We start from the raw sequence: 24,000 nt of genomic DNA, 5'->3' as shown, positions 1-24,000 counted from the left end.
TGCCTCTACTATCACTGCTCTACACTGCCTCTGCTCTCACAGCTTTACACTGTCTCTACTCTCACTGCTTTACACTACCTCTACTATCACTGCTTTACACTGCCTCTACTCTAACTGCTTTACACTGCCTCTACTCTCACTGCTTTACACTGCCTCTGCTCTCACTGCTTTACACTGCCTCTACTCTCACTGCTTTACACTGCCTCTGCTCTCACTGCTTTACACTGTTTCTACAGTGCTTTGCTGTTATCTGATAGAGAATGCAACTGCACACTCACTGAAAAAATCTTTTGTGTGCTCAATTCCAGTATTTATTCCAAAGATGGAAACAAATGTGCCTAAAATTTCTCACACATCTCACACACCTAAAATACACCTTTTTTTTTTTTTTTTTTTTTTTTTTTTTTTTCTTTTTCGAAAGAGAGAGAGAGAGAGAGAGAGAGAGAGAGAGAGAGAGAGAGAGAGAGAGAGAGAGAGAAAGAGAGAATCTCTGTATGAAATGACCTGGGCTCCAAAAACCTTGAGTCCTTTATCATACATACCCTTTTTCACCTCTGAATAAACAGGCTCTGTAAAGATGCTGGTCTCATCTGATATAAAGAAAAAAAAAACATCTATGATATATTTGTCAAAGCTGAAGTTGTGTACTAGGTTTTAACATCAGCATCAAAATCTTTAATGGAAACCTTTGTGTTATCATATTAGAAAAGAGGTTTTTAAGCTTCATGCCAGTTATATATATAATCTCTCTAGAGTGAACTAAAATCTCCTTGAAAATAAAAGTAATATAAAATGTCGCAGAGCAACAGTGACATTAGTAAGCACCTTTTTCTAATAACAGTCTGAATGGTCAATTTTGTCTTTGGTACGGAGAACTCGGCATCTGTTTTTCATGAAAACGAGCTGAAACGTGGACTCATCTGACCACAGCACACATTTCCACTGTCTTTCGGTCCATCTGAGAAGATCTCGGCTGCGTTTCTGCATGGAATTGATGTACGAAGGCTATACTTATCACTGTAGCAAAACGGTTCTCATGCAATGCCTTCTGAAGGTTCAAAGGTCAAGCACATTCAACAATGATTTCCGGTTGTACTCTACACAGATTGAGATTTCTCCGGATTCCCCGATCCTTTTCAATAGATTATGCACTTTAGATGGTGAGAGACCTGAATTCTTTGTAATTTTCTCTTGAGGAATGTTCTTTTTGAACTGACTGACAATTCTCTCACTAAGTTTGCACAAAGTGATAAGTCACGACTCATCTTTGCTTGCGAAGATTGAGCCTTTGGTGGATGCTCCTTTTATGCCCAATATAATACCCTCACCTGTTACCCGTTCACCTGTTTATTGTGGAATGTTTCAAAACGGTGTAAATTGAATATTCTATGTACTTTTCGCTCTCATTTTGCCCTGTCTCAACTTTTTTCTGAGTGTGTTGCAGGCATCAAATTAAGAATTTGTTTAGATTTACAAAAGACAATCAAATTGGTCAGACAAAACATTAAAATTCCATTTCTTTGTACTTTTGTCAGTTAAATAAAGGTTCGAGAGAATTTACAAATTGCAGATTTTTTTGTTTTCACTGCATTTTAAAAAATGTCCCAACTTTTCTGGAAATGGGCTTTGTACATGGATTACAGGCAAATATCTCTGCAAGACTGCACAGCAACAATCAATAATTCAACCTAGGAGCTATTTATTTATATTGTTCTTCAGGAACAAACAGTTACAATTCCTCAGTATTGAGGATAATAAAGAAAATTAGTCTGAACTTAATGGAAAAATCTACTAGTTGAATTAAACTTACTGCTCTGACCTTTTCTTTTCTTCTTGTTCATCACAGGCGTTAGTTCAATCTGAGCATAAGTCACATCACTGGATCCAGCTGTAGAATCTATAGTGCAGTAAAACACATATAGTCTAAATGAGAGTTTGTTTGTTTCATTATTGTCACTGTTCCACACACATTCACAGCAAAAAGATCACCTACTTTACCTCTCTGTTTATTGTCACTTTGTCTCTTATTGTCTTTTTCCCCCTTAGCACTGCCCTTAACACTCAAGCGTGTTCAGTCCCAGTTAAAATGTTGTAAGCATGAGAAGGGGAGTGTAGCAGTGTTGTTACTATACCTGTGGATGAGTTTGCCTTCACCACTGAGTAAACTGTGTCCCCCTCTGATTTGTTGGTCTTGTCTTATAGATAGGAGGAAATGTAGGGTGACTTGAGATGGGATTTTAGGTCTTCACTGTTTATTGCATGTTTGAGCAGAAACATACATGATATACACGTATACATATACATGTAATCGTGTACAAAGTGAAAATATAAACATTTGTTTATTGAGTTGTTATGGTCACAAGGGGTCGTACCTTTGTTCCCAAATTTGATGTTTTTCATCTCAATTTCAGAGTAAGTCACATCGCTTGGTCCAGCCCCATCATCATCTAAAACCCAACACAGCTCTTATTAATAACACATTTACAGTCACAGACATTGCTTAATATCGTGTGACTGAAGAGAGAGTTTTTTTTTTTTTTGTTTTTTTTTTTTTTTTCTTTTTTCTTTTTTTTTTCTTCCTACATCCAGTTGCATTGATTTCTATCTCTGTGGGACTTTGTGCATGAGACACAAAGCAGCTTTAATGAACACTGGGCCTGAGACCCTCAGTAGACAAGCCAAAGGTCACAGTGACAAAGAAAAGCTCCCTTTGGGTGAAAGGACTGAACACTCAGCAGCCTGCTCTTCTCTACTGAACACACAGTTATTAGATACAGGTTAGATACTTATGACATTGACCATTTTAGTTGAGGAGAGACATTTTATACATGCAAAATGTGCCCCCTAATGTCATCCAGACTCGATTTGAACGCACTTACCTACTGTTTTGCCATGGTGACATATGGATAAATAAGACAGATAAGTGTATTTTATGAGTGGATTTTACCTTTGTTGTCTTTATCTGGACCCTCAACAGTATCGTAGATGTGATCAACGCCTATGAAGGAATTATAGACATAATAGTTAGGAAGCTGCACTCATAAAAGTCAACTGAAAAAACCTGGGACATAATGACCAAACTGAAGTGGTGTATATCCTGTCTGAGTGTCTGCATTACCTCCTGTCTGGTCCTGATTCCAAGTTACAGTCTGACTGGTGACATTCTTATTTTTACCACTAGAGGGAGACATAGATCACTGACAGAGCAGTATAACATGCATGTTTGGCATTAGGAGTATTTTGGCAGAATCATAATTACTTACAAACATGCATTAGTGTAGCAGGGACCTAGGATGAAAAAGAAAAGTGTATTTTTTACACAGTGAATTACTGATTTGATTACTGATTTAATCTGCTATTATTAGACAACATTAATTATCCTGCGGTGCGAGAACACTGATACTATGTTAATTTAAAGAATGAGGTCTTTGTAAATATATTTAGAACTAGATGTAAAAAGCCCAGGTTTTTACCCTCTGATTGTCTGGACCGGTAAAACAGGATCATTAGAATGATGAGCGTAAAGGCAACACCCAGTCCCACCACCACTCCTACTGTTACAGCAGAGGGTCCATCACCTGACCCTGAGTCTATTCACACACACACACACACACACACACACACACACACGCACTCATTAGTGATACACTCATACTTCTGCAGTATCACACTGAAGTTACAAAAAGTAATAAGTTATTTTATCTTAGAAAACTCCTTTCTAAGTGTTGGATCACATTGTGTGTAACGTTACAGAAACTTTTCATCATACTTATAAGACTGTGTGAAAAACAGTCTGAAAAGAAGATCCAAACAAAACAAAACCAACAAAAACAAACAAAAAAGACCAATATCTAAACATCACTATTATGTTTCAGTGTCAAAGAAAAAGAATAGTTTGTTGTGAATGACCTTTCCCAGACCTCACAGTTAACACACTTCTCTCTGCTGTTTAACTGTCGGACAGAATGTGAGTATTGTTACAAGGCCTTCTCATCAGACATGTCAGAGAAACAAGAATCGACCAGTCTGACAACAGAAAATCCTCAAATAAACAAACCGAGAAAAAACATGAACTCCTGAATTCATTAGAGCGGTGTTACACTTCAGAATTATACAAATACAAGTGGAGCATACCTAATCCAAAATGTTCCGAAATCCGAAACACTCTACATTCTACACCTGACCTCACCTGTGGCTCTGAGGCTCTGTTATCTCATTATGGTCATATTCTAATGGTTGCTGTTAGATTGGATCGGAGGAGGGACCTGTGGTTCTGAAGCTCTATTATCTCATTATGGTCATATTCTAATGGTTGCTGTTAGACTGGAATCGATCAAGGGACCTGAGGCTCTGAGGCTCTGTTATCTCATTATGGTCATATTTTAACGGTTGCTGTTAGATTGGATCAGGGGAGGGACGGGAGAGACGCTCTGCTACATGTGACAAAAGCGTTTGCATGACTCTGATTGGCTAAACCTTACCGTAACCCTACGCTAAACATAATGTTAACCCATTTTGAATGTCGAGCGTCATCACTTGCCTGACAGCGAAACAACCAGTCACAGCCGTAGCATCCCTCCCTTTCTGGATTTTTTTGGGGGATTTTGGAATACATTCTCCTTACTGGCAAATGTATTCCAAAACCCGAAACACTTCCGGTCCCAGGCATTTCGGATAAGGGATTTTCAAATTGTATACAATTACAGATTTAAGGGAAAACTTTTTGGGTGAATGAACTCTCCAAGAAATCATAACTGTCAACTACATCACTCTTTTCATTCATTACACTGATCACTCACCTTTTACACTGAGAAAAACAGAATGACTTCTTTGTGAGGTTCTTGGTCTGTTGTCTCTCTCTCCCTGACACCAGTACTGATCCTGGTCACTTATAGCAGCTGCTCTGACGGTGAATGTGTCTCCATTTATAGTGTAACCATATGACTGAGACACTGCAGTCTGAGTGCTGTTTTTATACCACTTATATCTCCAGTTCCTCCCAGACTCTATCACACACTTCAGAGTGACTGTCTCTCCAGTGAAGACTGGACTCCAGTTTGGAGCTATGGTCAGTGTAGTGTTGGGTCGTGCTTTAGTTCAGAAGGAAAGAATAATTTCATCAGGTGCATGGTTTCTAATAAATAATAAAATGCCATAAAGGCAGTAAAATCATTCAGTCATAGCTGTGAAATGCTTATCCTAATTATGGTTGCAAGGGGTGCTGGATCCTATCCCAGAATTCACTGGGCAAAAGGCAGGGAAACACCCTTGACAGGTCAGCAGTTCATCACAGGGCAGACACACACATTCACACCTAAGGGCAATGCAGTGTCTCCAATTTGCCTGACCTGCATGCCATTGGGCTGTGACACAAACACACAAACTCCATACAGAAAGGTTGGCTGGGAATTGAACCCAGAACCTTCTCGCTGTGATGTCACAGCGTTACCCACTGTGCCACCATCCACCCCGTATCACAATGAGTTACATTTTCCTTTAGAGTTCACTGACAAACCCTGAGTGTGTGGGTAGTAATGCAGAATGAGATGAAACATTTACAACCACATAATAATTGTTTTTAACAGTTAACTGGTGTTCAGTTTGCTGATTATGCAGTAATGTACAGGCTATTTATTATCTTTTAGTTTTTGATCTTTAAAATAAAGTATTATCTTAAAATCTTCAATTTAATGTACTGATGAGATGCAATGTAAAATTTCAAAAATCTCTCCATCAGGAAAGAGTCTGAACAAAACTCACCTCTCACAATCAGATTAACAGATTTACTGGGTTGTGAGGATGTGGGTCTGTTGTCTCTCTCTCCCTCACACCAGTACTGACCCTCATCAGATTCAACAGCTCCTCTGATGGTCAGTGTGTCTCCATTTACAGTGTGACGTACAGATGTAGACAATCTAATGTGAGAACTGCCTTTATACCATTTATATCTCCATCCACTTTCAGTCTCTATCTCACACTTCAGAGTGACTGTCTCTCCAGTGTACACAGTGGTGTCTGGTTTTACTGTCAGTGTAGCTGTGGGTGAGTCTAAGGAAATGGAAAGAGGAATAGAACATTTCAAAATCATTCACAATGACCAAGTACATTCACAAGTGTAATGTAGTCATTCACCTCTGAAACATTATATTTAACATGTTTGTCTTTTCAAATGTCTGAATAAACACAATGAATGTAGAGACACAGACTAATTAGAATCTGTGTCTGTCATGTTTCAATCTGACACATCTCTGAATTTCACAAAGACTTAAACTACGGTTTGTCTGAGAATGACCAGAACTATTTTCACACTTATCATTAAACAGTCTGCTTAGGTGAGTACCACACACTTTACTCACCTCTTACTGTAAGAAAGACAGGACTGCTTAGCTTTGTGAATGTGTGTCTGCTGTATATCTCTCCCTGACACCAGTACTGATCCTTGTTTGGCAGAGTAACATTGAAGGTGAATGTGTTTACAGGTGAAGTGTAACGATCAGAGGTATACACCATATTCTGAGTGGTTCCTCTAAACCACTTATATCTCCAGTTATTCACAGAGTCAATTACACAAGTCATTGTGACTGTCTCTCCAGGGTACACAGGGGACTGTGGATTTACAGTCAGAGTAGCTGTTGGTGATGCTGTTGGAATTGAAAAAAGAGAAACAGATGCATTTAAAATGAATTCATCATTAATATTAATCAGTACAGTGTGTCAGAACTTATTCTAAAATATTACAGACAGCATTTCTCCTCTTTTTTCCTATTTCCCATACGTAATGTATATGGACCAAGAGAAAGACAGAGATGCTGTGAGAAGCACATTGCTTGTATTACATTTTTACATTCTTACATTGAGCTACATTTTGCTCGATGTCTTCAGTGTAATATTAGATGTGCAAATCAACAAATAACAAAACCATTCTAATCTGAGAGTCTGTAAAACACAAGTTACTCACCTCTCACAGTCAGATTAACAGATTTACTGGGTTGTGAGGATGTGGGTCTGTTGTCTTTCTCTCCCTTACACCAGTACTGACCCTCATCAGATTCAACAGCTCCTCTGATGGTCAATGTGTCACCATTTACAGTGTGACGTCCAGTTGTAGAAGATCTAATGTGAGAACTGCCTTTATACCACTTATATCTCCATCCACTTTCAGTCTTTATCTCACACTTCAGAGTGACTGTCTCTCCACTGTACACAGTGGTGTCTGGTTTTACTGTGAGTTTAGCTGCTGGTAAGTCTGTGAGTAAATACAAAATATGTTTATTTCACTTATAAAAATCAGTGAGGAGATGGAGAGAGGAATACTTCAGTTAGACCATTTAGAATATGTAACACCTTTCATTTTATATCATCCTCCATATTCTCTTCTTTATTGACACAGAAATATTTATCATCTACTGCCTTCGACAATGCGGGCCTGTCATATTTAAATCTCTGACATTAATACTGAGTTCACTATAACTTTACGCATGTTTGGTCTAAGAAATGTCATCACCTATCCCATAGTGATCAGTATAGAATACAATGGTAATATTACTGATTCATGTAAAATGGACACAGATGATATAATGAGTGGTGTTTGAGTAGCCTGATAACACTGAAATACTCACAGTCTTGACAGAAAATGAGACTAAACCAAAATGTATTATTTTATCCCATTAAGAGTTAATATGAATATGACTGAATATGAATATGATTGGTAACATTTCCAGGTTTTGTGAATGTGTGACCACAGACAAAAAGCATTTCTTACATTCTAATGGAGATCAATTTCCATTTCTTTGGATGTCTGCAATGTTCTTAATTGTGTTAAAACTCTACAGAGGTGCAACTTTATCGAAAATACCACACACATACACACACACACACACACGAACATATCAAACGCATTTCAAGAGTGTCAAAAACAGACATTACTCACCTTTAACAGTGAGAGTAAGTTTATCACTTCTTTTCGAGAGTCTTGGTCTGTCATCACTCTCTCCCTGACACCAGTACTGATCCTGGTCACTTACAGCAGCTGCTCTGATGGTGAATGTGTCTCCAGTTATAGTGGAACCATTAGACAGAGACACTGCAGTCTGAGTGCTGCCTTTATACCATTTATATCTCCAGTTCCTCCCAGACTCTATCACACACTTCAGAGTGACTGCCTCTCCAGTGTACACAGGGCCCCTGTTTGGAGCTATGGACAGTGTAGCTTTGGGTCCTGCTTTAATGCAGAGGAAAGAATAGATTAATTAGGTGCATGGTTTCTAATAAATAATAAAATGCCTTAAAGGCAGAGAAATCAGTCAGCTATTAAATGCTGTGCTCTGAAAGGTGTATTTCAATGTATTTAAACCGGTCACATTTTATTTTAGGGTTCATTGATAAACTCTCAATACGTGGGTAGAAATGCAGAATGAGATGAAACATTAACCACCACATAATAATGAATCCTAAAGCCTGTGTCAAGATTCCTGTAAGTTCCCAGAAGTCTTTTGTTAAGCATGTTTCGTTCTAATAAAGTGAGGAACCTGCACATGCACCCAGTTCAGACACATACATGATACACATCTCAGAGTATCACACACACACACACACACACACACACACACACACACGCACACACACACAAGCACAACATGCACATTCACATCCCAGAGTATTAAACTCATTAGACCTTTAAAAATTAAACCTTTAACAATTACAGCAATTTCATTGCTTCTTCACTTCCCTCTTTCTCTCTCTCACACACCACACACACACACACACACACACACACACACACACACACACACACACACACGCAGATACATTCTCACGCGTGCACACACGCACACACAAGCACACGCATGCACACACGCGCATTAATTCTTAAAGGATTCAAATATCTCCAGAGATAGTATACACTCTGTGACTTTTAAGGGTACAGGAAACATCGCCTTTGCCACACAGCACCAGTTAAAGGTGAGATAGAGCATTATTTTGTCAGCCCTTCTCTCAGGTAGGCCTGTTAATCTAAGGCCAGCTACTGTCAGTTTCTGGAAATGCTCAAGGCTGCCAAACATCAGGATTGGAGGAGAAGGCTTGACATTTAGCCAGGTAATATTTATGTACACTGCTGACATCATTAACACTGGGCGGGGGACAGGGAAACAAGCTGTAGTTTAGAATTATATCAATAGCTTTAGAATTACAATGTTGCCATAGGTAAGCTGGTTTTTCTCTACATACTCTTCTCCGCAGCCAGTGGCTCTCATCAGCTCCGCAAACACACATACACACACATACACACACACACACACACACACACACACATATCTCAGAGTACCACACACTTTACTCACCTGTTATAGTGAGGTAGACAGGACTGCTTAGCTGTGAGGATGTGGGTCTGTCATTCCTCTCTCCCTGACACCAGTAATGACCCTGGTCAGATTCAGTAACTCTAAAGGTGAATATCTTTACAGGTGAAGTGTAAGGATTAGAGGTATACACCACATTCTGAGTGGTTGCTGTATACCACTTATATCTCCAGTTACTCTCAGAGTCAATTACACAAGTCATTGTCACTGTGTCTCCAGGATACACAGGGGACTGTGGTTTTACAGTGAGTGTAGCTGTTGGTAATGCTGTTGGTATTTGGGGAAGAGAAATAGATGCCTTTAAAATTCACTTTCCATTAATATTCATCAGTGCAGTGTATCAGAATTGGTTCTGTAATGTTACAGATAACATTTCTCCCCTTTAATTCTCTGTCCTGTACCTCACTTACATAATATGTACTAAGAGACAGAGAGATGTACAGAGAGATAGAATTTATCATAGAAATAACGCAAGTCTCAGAGTAGCACACACTTTACTCACCTCTCACGGTGGCAGTTGGAGATTTTAGTAGCCTTGTAACACGTGACATTTACACTGGGCTTCCCATAGTGTTGGCAGGAAATGAGACTAAAGTGTGTTCACCACTGTGTGTGTTAATTATTCTCATTCACAGTGAATATGAATGTAACTGAATGTTAATATGACTTATTGTGTATTATTTTATGCCATTATGAGTGAATATGAATATGACTCAATATAAATGTCAGCGCTCTCACGTGAACTTTGTGTTTTTGTCTCCCCCTGTCTGTCAGTGTTCAATACATGTCGGTTTTTATAGTTTTTTCACCATGTGCTGGTTGTTTACCTTTTGTCATCTGCTCTGGGCTCCACCCCTCACCTGTTATCACTCACACCTGTTCTTAGTTCCCTCATTGCTCCCTGCCTATTTAAGTCTGACAGTTCTTCACCATTGTTTGTCAGTTTGTCTCACTGTATTCTGTGTTTCATTCTTGCCTGTTGCTATGTAAGTTTTGCATGGTTTTTGACTTTTGCTTGGTATTTTTGACTTTGTTCTTGCCTCCTGGATTTTGGAGACTCTGCTTGCCTGTACCCTGCTTTTTGACTTCTCTCTGAATCTGATCTCTGCCTGCCGTTTGGATTGTCACTGTCTGCTCTCCTGGTCACGGACTTTAACTGTTTGCTAATAAACCTCTTTTGCTGAGAGACCTGTCTGGATCTGCATCTGAGTCCTGACAATAAATATGGCTGGAAACATTTTCAGGTTTTGTGAGTGTGTGTATAAAACACCATACACCATGTATGAAAATACAGTGTTCTTTACATTCTAATGGAGCCCAATTTTGTCTGCTTTTAATGTCTGTGATTTTGCTGACACATATACACACACAACTCAGAATGTTGGATTTTTACTCACCTCTCACAGTCAGAGTGACAGGACTGCTTGGCTGTGAGGATGTGGGTGTGTAATCTCTCTCTGCCTGACACCAGTACTGATCCTGGTCAGTTACAGCAGCTGCTCTGATGGTGAATGTGTCTCCAGTTATAGTGTAACCATTAGACTGAGACTCTGCAGTCTCAATGCTGCCTTTATACCACTTATATCTCCAGTTCCTCCCAGACTTTATCATACACTTCAGACTGACTGTCTCTCCACTGTACACAGAAGTCTCTGGTGTTAATTTCAGTGTAGCTGACGGTAAATCTGTGCAAATGACGGGAAATGAAAGAGGAATCCCTCACATAAAACACACAAAACTCATTCAATATTAACATTGCAAAATATAATTAGTTGCCTTTAAGATATTAATAATGAAACTGAATAGACCCATAACATGTGACATTTACACTGGGGCTCCCACAGTGTTGACAAAAAGTATGATTAACCATAAAATCATGCTCTATTTCTGTATCACACATTAAAAACTGTGAATAGAGACCTACACTATTTTCCAGTATTTGTCAAATTCATGTTGATAAAATCTCATGTGTGGATTGATATTTGAGTTGTCTTATAACAAAATAGAAAAACTCAAAGTCTTGACTTAATATGAGACAGAACTCAGTTTACCACTTACTGACTTTCAATGTGTTTTTATTATTTTAATTTAGGACTAATATGTATTAATCATTGATATTACATTAAAACCGGTTTGGTATTACAGTGATTACTGTTCATCTTCTAAGCTTTTTCCTCATGATTTTTACACCTGGAAATGACTAACATATAAATATCTGAGTTTTACATGGTACAGATAACGAAGTCTGGGGTGTATGTACTAAAAACAAACACAGCTTCCACTGTGAATTCATTCGCTCAAACTCACACTAGTTCTGATCGCTCAAGAGTCTTTCAAAGTAATTTCACAGTGTATATTAATCTATGTAATGACTTTATTCTGATACTGGAGTAAATGAAGAAACACTGATGATGTATCAGAGATGATCACTCACCTGTCACAGTGAGAATCACACTATTACTCCAATCAGAGTAGGCACCGTTATATAGAATTTCTAACTTTGCTAATTGCTAATATTAGAACATCTATATGTGCCACTGTGAGATGTTTTTACTGGACTGATTGTATATTCATTGTTTGTATCTTCATAATCTGAATTCACATCATTGTTTTTATGCCAGATATATGTCAAATCAGTATATTTTTCTCTAGGAACTTTACATCTGTCACTGTCTCTCCACTGAATATTTGAGCCTAGCTGGCGTGCAGAGTCAGTGAAGGTTTGAATTTTTCTGTAGCATTATAGTCTAAAATCTAAAATAACACACACACACACACACACACACACACACACACACACACACACACACACACACACACACACAGATTTAACTAACGTGAATACCATCAGGTGGACAATGAACTTATCGTAGAACATACAGTTACATTATATTACATAGTCATTAAACAATGATATTGTGTCTCTGATTAGAATACTGACTTCTTCACTGAACCTCTATCTAAACCACATACTCCATAATGTGAAAAAACATACATAACAGAAAAAATACATGGAAATTTAAGTAAAGACATGAATAACATTTTTGTTACCTTTAGGTTCTCCAGAACAGAAGAGTGAACTCAGCACTAAAACACAGACAGAGAAACTTATAAAGAGTTGGTACCATGTTACAATAAGACTATCCTTATAAAGGATTCATAAATGGCTCAAAATTAGGTTATTAATTAAGTTGTAAACACCTTATAAATCATTATTAAACAATTATAAACAAGTTATAACACCGTTTTTGGTGTGGGCAAACTATCTGGCAAGATCAAGTTACTGCTGCACTTTTCATCTGTCTGTTCTGTTAAATCTCAGATCTTGCTAGTTGTTTTGCTTACTTTCTGTTCTCCCTTTATCAGTGAGCAGGGTAACCTGTCAGCTTCATCTCATTTTTATAACCCTTTATTTATTAGTTACCCACATTTATAACTGTCAAAAGAGTCTTATTGTACAGTGTAAAACACATCACCATTTACTGATGAGTTACTAACATTCATAACTGCCAAAAGGGAGCCATACTCTAAAGTGTAAAGCACATCAGCATGTACTAATGGGTTTCTGGGTTTTCTTTAGAGCGATGACACTGCCTTTTATTTTGCAACTGCACAAACCAGAAAGTAACATATTTAGCATTCTGAGAAGGTAGGAGGGAAGTACATCATTCACATAGACAATCACATTTACGGTACACAGATGACATTGAACTATCACATGAATTAGCAACACAACACAAAGACTACATGTTGAATAATACACATACACTTCCACTAGACACAACAGGAAACATAAACTGAACAATAGGGAACTGGGGTTAAACAACAGTCCATCACCCCAAGGCATGCTGGGAAGCTCTACCCATCTACCCCTACACGCATCACAATATACTACTTTAATATGATAGCATATGTCATATCAACACCTGTGATAATGATGAGGACAGATGCTGATAACATGCTGAAAATGTCAAGGTGAACAATATTGCAGCCTTAGTGTATGAATTTGGTATTTTGATATGGAAATTTAATATGCAATAATTTGATATGCCAAATGAAACTTTTTGACTATAAAGATATGTCGATGGTGGTGAAACATAAGTAATTTATCTGACAGGTAGAAATGCTGGCTGATGGAGAGGACAAAGTAAGCTAAGTAACCAAAGAGATCGGAGGCTTAACAGTTCACGTAAATGTGGGATCACTATTTGAGAAGCGACAGGTGACTGTTGCGCTTTTTATCTAATGTTTTATAACAGCTTATTAATGATTTAAAAAAGTGTTCACAACCTAATTAATAAACTTATTCTAAGCCATTCATAAACCCTTTGTTTATTTATTTTCTGAGAGGAAATTCAATATCTTCCGCTCCGTACCCGCCCTCCCACCCACCTAACCTGATCCCATGTCAGTGCTCAAACACACAGACAGACATACAGACAGAGACATGAGGAGATGTGACAAGAACAGGTGGAAGGACGGACAGCAACTCACAAACAAGACAGGACATGATGAGACGTGACAAGACCACACTAATAGACGGACAGATCCACAAACAGACTGACGTGACAGGACTTAAAAAGACCAAGCAGTGCATATAATATATGATAGTTAATAGGGAAATTTATGTGGTTATGTAGGAGGAATGATATCAGAGTGTATGATGACAGGTAGGATGTAACATTTTGGTGAGGGTTGTAATGTGTATGTGCATGTGTGTGCACATGCGTGCATGCGTGAACGTGTGCGTGTGTATGCACCTGTGTGTCTTTTGGAGTTGGTGGGTTTAGTTTACAGGCAAATCTAAAGAGACAATAAAGGGACCCAGATTTTTTCAAAGTGTGAGGTTTGGTGCTAGAATGTAATATGTTCCATGGATATGTAATCTTTGAGGAGACCTGGGTCCAGAATGCAGTATCAGAGGTGAGTGATAAGTCGTTTTCCCAGGTTTTGATTGGGATGGAGAATCTGTTGAATCTATGGTGGATATTAGTTTATATAATTTTGAAAGAATTCTCTTAGGGTTTGTTATTTTGTTGATTTCTTCTATAAGTGGGGAAGGGAGAAAATTGTTACTTGATTAATTAATTTTGGATTTTAGGATTGACTTTAATTGGAGGTAGTGGGGGTATTGCTCTTTCCGGTGATGAACAAGGCAACAAATGTGAACTTTAAGGAGTCTCTATTAAAAGCCCTTGAATAGTAGCCTATGTCTGTGTGTCAGTGATGTATTTTAACATGCTCAACTAGTGGCTGATATTGGTATTACACAACATAGTAAGCCACCATGTGACGTAATGGCCAAAACAAAAAATGAGGAGAAAAATGCTGATTACAAATAAGAGAGAGAGTAGAGGTACATGAAAGCTCTTTCCTGGTTACAGAGGTCCTGGTTTTCAATAGACTATGACTATATTTATAATAGAAGTTTCTATCACTCATCAGTTTATCAGCCATAAATATAGTGACAGTCTTTACTGAGACATGAGAAAGAGGAAACATTCAGAGAAGATGAGGCCACGTGACATTACTGATATTTTAACATGGCTTAAAATAAGGCTTGTATAAGTGTGAACAACACAGCTCGCAAACCAGTCTATTTATATGTGTATTTACCATGTGTCTCTTTGACTGTGGGTATGAAATTCAATAGTTTTAATGATTTTTGTTGTTTTTTATTGATTAAAATAAAATTCCAATCACACACACACACATACACAAACACACGCCTATGACTTTAGCATTCTCTAGTAAATTTGATATTGAAATTCACCACTAAAGTCTCATTTCTCAATTCATCTGCTTGTTCAATAGTTTTTAATCTTCTCTGAGAATTGTAAGTGAGGCCTGCAGCAGGCTGGTGTGAAACTGCTGTTCACATCAGACATGAACCCAACGTCATGTGTCTCTGTGAGTGTGAAAATGCTGGTGAGAACTGCAAACATGCATAAAGCAGCTCCTCCTACACTCACTGGTCTAAACCCACAGGTGTGAAATACAGCAGAAGCCAAACTACAAACTCTCATCTCTGCTCTGCTATGAGGCATCATAGCATCATAAACTACAGTCTGGATTGAACATCACTAAGAACACAAGAAAAATGACATTTATTAACATGTCAAGCATGACTCCCTCTGTACCCCTGACCTCACATCACCAGACGTAACATCTTTACCCTCAACCAATCAGACTGTCAACATGCAGTTCTATTACCAGCACTGAACACATGCACCGATTCACACACACACACACACACACACACACACACACACACACACACACACACACACGTTTTATTCTTTATCTGAGTGAGAGGAGGAGAAAATGAGTGTCTGATATGCTCTGATAAACTCTGGGTTAGAGGAAGTGAATAAACTGTTCTATCATTTGTTCAGAGAAGACATGAGACACTCAGGACCTTAAATCTCCCACTGACAAATTCTCTCACTGATACATAAACAGTACAACATTGTCTCACTGCAACATGAACTTTTATTGATATTGCATTCTGTTTATGGCTCTGGAGTTTGATTTCACTACACGTCTTCAAGAGAAAAAAGAGAGATATAAAAAAGTTCCGTGACAGAGGTTGTTTTCTCAGAAAGTCCTGACATTGCTGCTCAAAGAGTTTTTACATCAGAGAATGATATGACTGAGAAAATGAGAAAAAAAAGAGAGACAATACTTACAGAGCAGCACATGTAGTGGACTGAGCTCCATGCTGTGAGAGTGAGAGACTGTTTGATGTGCACTGTGCCTTACAAGCTCTTCCTGCATTTGAGAGTTCTTCCTCTATTCAAAGAGAGAGTGACAGAGAAAGAGAAAAAAGAGAGAGAGAGAGGGTGAGAGAGAGAGAGAGAGAGAGGGAGAGAGAGAGAGAGAGAGAGGGAGAGTACAGCTGGTCAAAGCTAAGTAAAAATCAACATGGCTGAACCACAACAGAGACCAAACCACAAACTTTCATCTTTATCCTACTCTCATGTATTAGACACATGAGTGATGGGGTTTGAGATATTTAGTGTGCGCGTGCGTGTGTGTGTGTGTGTGTGTGTGTGTGTGTGTGTGTCTGTGCGTGTGTGTGTGCATGCGCTAGCATGTGCATATGTGTATGTGCATGTGTGTGTCTGTTTGTGTGTGCGTGTGTGTGTGCGCACACGCATGGATGGTCATACATGCATGTGCATCTGCGTTTGTGTGTGTGTGTGTGAGTGTGTGTGTGTGTGTGTGTGTGTGTGTGTGTGTGTGTGTGTGTGTGTGTTTGTGTGTGTGCCCAAGCATGTGCATATGTGCATCTGCGTTTGTGTGTGTGTGTGTGTGTGTGTGCCCAAGCATGTGCATATGTGTATATGCATGTGAGTGTCCGTGTGTGTGTGTGTGTGTGTGTGTGTGTGTGTGTGTGTGTGTGTGTGTGTGTGTGTGTGCATGTGTGTGTGTGAATGTGCACTCGCATGCATGGTCAAACGTGCCTGTGCATTTGTGTGTGCGTGTGTGTGTGTGTGTGTGTGTGTGTGTGTGTGTGTGTGTGCGCGTGTGTGTGTGTGTATGTATGTGTGTGTGCACGTCTATCTGTCTTTCTCTCTGTCTCTCTCTAGAGGTATATTCATGTCAGCTGCATGTGAGTTAAACTTAATCTCTTGAGCTAAATTGTTCATGAAGATTTTCATTGGCGCTTTAAGTTTATCACTCACACAGTTCAAACAGATCCTGTAGTAAAACTGAATTTTTTGGAATTTCAAAAAGTGAAATATTGACTGTCCCATAAGAAACCTGCAAACCAGAGTGGGACAAAAGTGTTTGTGCCTGTCTGAGTCAATGTAAAATGTTGGCGATAATTTACAGTGTTGATGATTTTGGAGAATTAGGAGAAGAACTGTGTGTGCACACTTTCAGTGATCACAATTCAATATACACTTTCAATTTTTTTTCTTTCTTTTTAACTTTTGTACAAGTTTTAAGTGAAGTGATGCAGCAGTGAATGAAGTCAGGTGAGACTGGCCTGTCTCTACACATATATCTTTATAAAAAAATCGGTATCACAGCACCGAGACTTCACTTTCCTCTTCTCTTTTTGAGCATTTTCTCTCTCTCACTATCAGATAATATCAATAATCTATGGTCTTCCTTTTTAGTGCCTCTGTCATCCTGTCCTCATGATGCAGGAGTGAGTGAATATCGCTATGAAGACCCAAATCCCCATCTCAATCTCAATCCTAATCTTAATCTCATGGGTCACACTAGTATGACCCTGTTATGATATTCTTGTGACAATATTCAAAATGAGCTGCCTTCCAGTTGAAGAGACAAGTGACTCCATAGTTACTTTTGACTGTCACCACCTCACATTTGTGTGTATGATAGATTTCTTACTCACATTCTTAGATATTGTGTCATTTTTTAGATTACCTCAATTTATTCATGATTTTATTTGAATAAGACGCTAGGAAAATGGAAGAATTTCTTTTAAATAGAAAAGAAAACAAAGAAATGAAAGAAACACATTTTACTACTGGGACAGACTGGAACTCTTAATTACACACACTGGTCTGTCAGTCACTGACTGGGGAGATTAGAGACAGGGTTGTCAGAGTACCTGACTGTTTTCCAACTGCTTGACTGACTCCACCTCCTGCTAGTGACCTTTTTCAAACAGACTGTCTCATTAGGAGAGTCACTGTAGGTGTCCTTACAGCCACCAGAGAAGAGCCAAAACAGATCCAAATAGGGAGACAACATATGGATACAGGCAGTCCCTGAGTTACGAGGATCTGACTTATGGACAACTTGAACTTACAAACAGACTGTTATGAAGCCTATTCTATTAAAAATGTGAGTTAAATACAATTGTTCATAATAATGAACGCGCACACTACTTTGTGACGCTGATGAAAACATTACGTGGTTTCAGTGGTTCTTCGGCTTGAAGAGGGAGAGTCCCATATTTAAGGCTAATACAGTGTGCTTCAGTTTAAAATGGCAGACAAGTGTATTTGGAAGTGTTTCTTCAGTGTTTTATATGCATAGAAAGAGTAAATATATAAGACAAACATTTGACTAACTGATGCTAAATAAGTACCTGTTCCGACTTACCTACAAATTCGACTTAAAGACAGATGTAGGAAACGGATCTCGTTTGTAACCTTGAGACTCCCTGTATATCACAACATTAACCGTCATTGCTGGAAGCTGTTTATTATCCTTCTTTACAACAGTGGAGTCTACTGTCTTGAAAACTCATCCTTTAACCAAAATCATGAAGCCTGTCTCAGCTCTAGCACTGAGTGTCAATATGGAATATGTTCACTCACAGAAAATAGTACAATTTTTATAAAAACATTTTATATATTTGATGTATTTTGTGCATTAAGCATGTAATCCGGATATAAATTTTGCAAAATGTCAATTCTACCAAATTGTCGCTTTAATTTCTCTAAAGCTTTCTTTAATTTTAAATTAAATTAATTTTAAGATCTCATGTCTTAAAGAAGAGTTTTAGGATCCTCTACAGATGACCTAGTAGAACCAGTTCATCAGATACAATACAGTCCAGGAAAAGACAAATCCAGCTTTGACCAACATTGTATTCATCACCTGATCATTTCCAGTGTTAAAGACTGTAGACAGGACTAAGACAATGAAGACAGAGAAGTAGGAGCTCTCTGTCACTTCATATAGAGCTTCAGTGACTAGAAGGAAAACAGACTCTGTAGAGTGACCACTCTTTTAACTAGACTGATAGAGGTCAGAAAGGTCATTCTGTGAGAGTGAAGAGGACAAATGATTAGATTCTCCACATTACAGTGATTTAAACTGAAGTGTAATTAGAGGGAAACTTGTCTACTGTGAAAGACATCAGTGGGGTTCAGTCCAGGTTTATCTGAGGATGATTTTGAGATGAGTGGTCTTTGATTAAGATGAGAGCTGGTGTTTGAAAAGGGAATTAGAGTAGATAAGGAAAGGGAGGATGTGAGTGGAGATGATATGGAGAATGATGAGGGGTTTGGTACAAACAGACAGATCTCTGGGTAGTTTTGTTATTATTAAATTCAGCACTACAGTCTATACAGTAATGATACTATCATATCTGAGATTTTCTCTGCGTTATTAATGAAATATTCTGAGTGACAGTCATTTGAGATCTGGATAAATCACCTATTTAGCTAAGGAACAAAACTGATAAATAGATCCATTAATTTGCAGTAGTATGCTTAGTATGTGACAATCCAGATGAAGTGATACCAAAAGCTCTTACAATGTTGAATTCAAACTTTATCATGTTTTCTAATCTCATGTTTTCAAATAGCTCAAAATGAGCAATTACGCACAGTGAATAGACTGATGATAGCAGAAGTTCTTTATTACTATTTAACAAAAATCAGAACCTGTTATGAATGTGTCAGCAAAAGCATTGTTTTTATCCCTACATTTGGACTCGGAACATAATTAGGATATTTAAAAAAAAAAAAAAAAAAAAAAAAAAAAAAAAAAAAATCATTTTGCTGTAACAAATGAGAGTCATTATGTGTGAAGTAACAAGGATCATATAACAATAATACGCTTTAATAAAGCTTCTCATATATGTCTCTTTACACACGTTTATAATGAAAGATGCATTGTATGAGAAATCATTTTATAAGGAATCATTTAGGATCATTTTACAAGAATAGTCTGTCCCTGTTAATTCATCACAGTGCAGTGAGAAATGACTCTATACTGCCTCTGTGGCCACAGAGAGAAACTGAGTTTAAATCAAAGCAAAAAAAAAAATGATTTTATTGAAAAATTACTTAGTGAAACTTTTTTTTTTTTTTTTTTTTTTTTTTTTTTTTTTTTTTTTATGGTTTACATTTCTCCCCTCATTCCTGTATTTATTTATTAATTAATAAGTTCAGCAGGAATGTTAAGATGATCTGTTTGATCTTTTTGTTCCCATATCAATCATCTCATATAATTTAATATTATAAATGAGATGCATATTATTAGTATAAAAACTGTACTTACACAGTATAGTTATATGATCAGCATCATGACTGAAACTTAATTGATAGGACATTCATAAATCAGTTTAGGGAGAGTGAGATTAGAGAGATGAAGTTCTGTAGTCAGACTAGGATAGTTCTCAACTTCAGCCCTCCAGCATTTGACCTCAATCACAATGGTCACCAGCAGATATGGAGAAAGTACCAGTAGAGAACAGAGCAGTCTGGGGAGAGACAGGGAGGCTTCTGGACCTGTTATGGGACAAGAAAGAAAAACATTAAAGACACAGTGATATTGTTTTTTTTTTTGTTGTTGTTGTTTTTTTTTCTTTGTTTTTTGTTTGTTTGTTTTGTTTTGTTTTGTTTTTGTTTTTTTTTCCTTTGTTTTTTGTTTATTTTTTTGTTTGTTTGTTTTTATTCTATAAAGAGAATGAATAATATGTCACAGAGATATATGCATTGAAAATAACTGCTGAGACTCAGTGGTCAGTGTAATGTTGAGAGGATTACTGTTCCCTCCAGAGTCAGACTGACACCAGTACACTCCACTGTCTGATGACTGGAGGGAGCTGATGCTACATTTAGATCCTGTTACTGATCCCCAGTCTGATGAACAGTCTGACACCTCTCCATTATCTGTGTATCGTCTCACTGTCCATCCAGTAGAGTTACTCTGTACCTCACAGCTCAGTGAGAGAGAATCAGATGTAAAGTGTTGAGTTGTGTTGGGACTGATGATCAGAGAGACTGGAGGAGACAGACCTGATGCACGGAGAGACAGAACTTCATGATTGTCTCCTGCAATATCCTATATATGAAATATTGGATTCAGATTTGGCTCCACCCCTAATGCAGATATTAACATACTTTGTCTTTTTGACAATCTTTTTGAATGTTTAGACCACAGGATCTGATTTAACTGAGAAAAATGGCTCATGATGTTAATATTAATATCAGGGTTCCTGCATGAACTGTTTTCTCTGTTGTGCCCCTGCTGGTCATGTCTGGTGTTAGCTGTCATTTGTTTTTGGTTTTTTGTCATGTGCTTTTGTTTGTTTTGGTTTTCCATGTGCTCTGGTCCCGCCCCTCACTTATAGTGTCATTGTGCTCACCTGTTGTTCATTGGAGTTATATTAGTCTGTCTATTTAAACTCTGCCTGTTCTAGCCTTTGTCTGTCAGTTTGTACCACGTTCCCCAGTGAGTTGTTCTAGCCATTTCTGTTATTTGTTCCTGCCCTGTGTGTTTTGACATCAGTCTGTTTTTTGACCAATTTTTTTTTACTGATTTTGTATTTTCTGCCTGCCTGTCCAAGTGTCTGCCTCTGGTTTTGGAACTTTTGCCTGTCTCTGGTTTTCGCCCCCGTCTGATTGGACTGTCTGCCTGGCTCTGTCTGCTTTCCCGGTTTGACCTCTGCCTGTAGTTTGGATTTCACTTTTTGGCTATTCATTTTTGCATTGGAAAACTGTACCCTGTTTCCTGTATTAAATCCTTTTGAGTTCAATCTTCATTTGCCTATGTCTGAGTCCAACACACATCCTGGCAGTTAATGGCTGTTTAATGTTACACATAGTGTAGGATAGTTTACATGTTTTTACATGTATGTTTACATGTATGTATCTCGGTGGTTTTATAGCTTGAAAATAAAAAGTGAAATATTTTCACAGTGTAGTTATGAGAAAATACTGACATGTAACAATAAAACATGAACACACTCACCAAACACAGTCAGTGTTACAGCATCAATTTTCTCTGAGTTCTGAAAGTCACTTTTCTGTTTTCCTCTGCAAGTGTATTCTCCACTGTCAGACTCAGTAACAGTGAATGTATGTTCATTATTCCCATCAGAGTAAACTGGTGAGTTAATGTCACTGGTCTTATACCAGCTGTAAGTCCACTCACTGACTCCTCCCATATACATATATGTCACATCTGAGAGTGACTGTCTCTCCACTGAATATCTGTGTGTTTTCAGGATACAAGTAGAGAAAGGCCCTTGGTCTCTCTGTCACACACACACACACACACACACACACACACAACATGAAAGTTAATACATGTAACTATATGTTATTACAAGCTCACAATGATGTATGTAATGATGATTAATTAAAGGACGAAATACTGAGGAGTATCAGAGACGAAAACTCACCTATAACGTTGAGATTCACTCTGTCACTCCAGCTATATAAGTAATGATGATGTACACTCTGAGCAAAACATCTGTAATTACCACCCTGGGATGTTTCTACAGGACTGATTCTGTATTCATTACTGTTTGACCTGTAATCTCTACTTGTATCTTCATCTTTGCGCCAGATATACTGAAAGTCAGACTTTCTTCTTCCATTAATTTCACATCTGAGTGTCACTGTCTCTCCACTGAAAATCAGAGTCCACTGAGGATGCTGAGTCAGAAAGGGTTTGAGTTTTTCTGCAGGAACCAGATGATATAAAGGATTAAGTCTAAAGCAGCATGAACACACACAACTCTTGTTGAAGTAACTGTGATGAGGAGACAAATAAACACACCTCTTTTCATACACCATACAGCTTCCATTATATAGTCATTGAACCGTGATGCTGTGTGAGTTTTTGACTGATCTTTTCTCTAAGGACACATTCATATCTGAAAAATCTGACATTGTGCAGGGGGATGCATGAAGTTTCGAGAAAAATCTTAAATAACATTTTTATCACCTTGAGTTTGTCCAGAGTTGATGACTGAACTCAGCACTAAAACATAAAAAAGAGAGAAACTTAAAACACATCAGATACATTTGACCTTTGTATCTGCCCCAATGACAACCCCATTGTCTCCTCTCTATATGATACTGATAACATTCATAATAACCGAGGTTTTGGATTTAGACTCTTTGAACTTCTGTTGTCTCCCCTTTATTATTTGTACTTTATGGTAATTTTATACCATGGTTTCTCTTCCTTTTACCATCAGAACAGTTTTTATCAGAAGTATCTTTATGCAACACCATGTCTTTAAATCCTGTTTATAGAAAAATATTTCACTGAGAAACAACAAACCCATCCGTCACTTTTCTCTCACATTTCATCACCAGCATTTATAACATTTCTCTGACGATGAATAATAAAATAATAAAACTATAATCACAGTCTTTATCCACTGAGTTTCTCAAAAAGACATCTGCAGTTTGCACTCCCACTGTTAAATTCACATTATACATCCATGTCCAGATACACACACACACACACAGACATGATCTACCCAAATAAAAACTGACTGTTTAAGAAGCTGAAAATGTTGATGTTAATTTATGTTTTTTATTACCATTACTTTGTCCAGAGTAGAAGAGTGAACTCAGCACTAAAACACAGACAGAGAAGCTTAGAATGCAGACACATTTGATTGTTAAACTACACTTTTCATGTCTGTATGATACTGATTAGATTAATTTTGACTTAGTTTTTATATTTAGATTCTTTAAAATTCTGTAGTATCTATTTTATCTTCACTTTACTTCTTTTGACAACTTAAATAAACGTACAATATTCTGAATTTAGTATTCTCTTCAGTTATAACACTGTTCTGAATCCTCATTCTGATAGTTTCTGTATGTAACACCACACTCTTCAGTCCTGTTTATATAAAACTATTTCATCAAGAATCTGACAACAACAAACCCATCAG

General features: G+C 37.8%; 1 pseudogene; it reads right to left on the bottom strand.

Annotated features, from left to right (window-relative positions):
• Positions 1-24,000, bottom strand: part of LOC115816405 (sialoadhesin-like) — a 185,235-nt pseudogene that overhangs the window by 35,197 nt on the left and 126,038 nt on the right.

Source organism: Chanos chanos, chromosome 7 (genome assembly GCF_902362185.1).
Source record: "Chanos chanos chromosome 7, fChaCha1.1, whole genome shotgun sequence".
Taxonomy (NCBI): Eukaryota; Metazoa; Chordata; class Actinopteri; order Gonorynchiformes; family Chanidae; genus Chanos; species Chanos chanos.
The sequence above is the reverse complement of the archived record's forward strand: the minus strand, read 5'-3'. Positions and strand labels throughout refer to the sequence as shown.